Source organism: Nomia melanderi, unplaced genomic scaffold (assembly GCF_051020985.1).
Source record: "Nomia melanderi isolate GNS246 unplaced genomic scaffold, iyNomMela1 scaffold0014, whole genome shotgun sequence".
Classification (NCBI taxonomy): domain Eukaryota; kingdom Metazoa; phylum Arthropoda; class Insecta; order Hymenoptera; family Halictidae; genus Nomia; species Nomia melanderi.
This window is the reverse complement of record NW_027475130.1, coordinates 8,386,811-8,387,765: the sequence shown is the minus strand read 5'-3', so window position 1 is coordinate 8,387,765 and position 955 is coordinate 8,386,811.

Sequence of the window (955 nt, the reverse complement as noted above, 5' to 3'; positions counted from 1 at the left end):
TGCATTGTCTGTAGTAGGCCCTGGCGCATGAATCTGTGCAGCGGGAACGACCTCGGACCACCAGGGGCCGAGAAAACCACAGTCTCATGGAGCCGGACACTCAGGGTCAGGGGAAAATCCAATATATATCTGGTGATATCTCGGGTGCTATTAGAGATAGCGCAATAAACCAAAGTGAATTATCTGCAGGAGGCCCTGGCGCATGAATCTGTGCAGCGGGAACGACCTCGGACCACCAGGGGCCGAGAAAACGACCGTCTCATGGGGCCGGAAACTCAGGGTCAGTGAAAAATCCAATATATATCTGGTGATATCTCGGGTGCTATTACAGATAGCGCAATACATCAAAGTGCATTGTCTGTAGGAGGCCCTGGCGCATGAATCTGGCCAGCGGGAACGACCGCGGACCACCAGGGGCCGAGAAAACCACCGTCTCATGGGGCCGGACACTCAGGGTCAGGGAAAAATCCAATATATATCTGGTGATATCTCGGGTGCTATTAGAGATAGCGCAATAAACCAAAGTGAGTTATCTGCAGGAGGCCCTGGCGCATGAATCTGTGCAACGGGAACGACCTCGGACCACCAGGGGCCGAGAAAACCATAGTCTCATGGGGCCGGACACTCAGGGTCAGGGGAAAATCCAATATATATCTGGTGATATCTCGGGTGCTATTAGAGATAGCGCAATAAATCAAAGTGCATTGTCTGTAGGAGGCCCTGGCGCATGAATCTGTGCAGCGGGAACGACCTCGGAACACCAGGGACCGAGAAAACCACCGTCTCATGGGGCCGGACACTCAGGGTCAGTGAAAAATCCAATATATATGTGGTGATATCTCGGGTGCTATTACAGATAGCGCAATAAATCAAAGTGCATTGTCTGTAGGAGACCCTGGCGCATGAACCTGTGCAGCGGGAACGACCTCGGACCACCAGGGGCCGAGAAAACCAC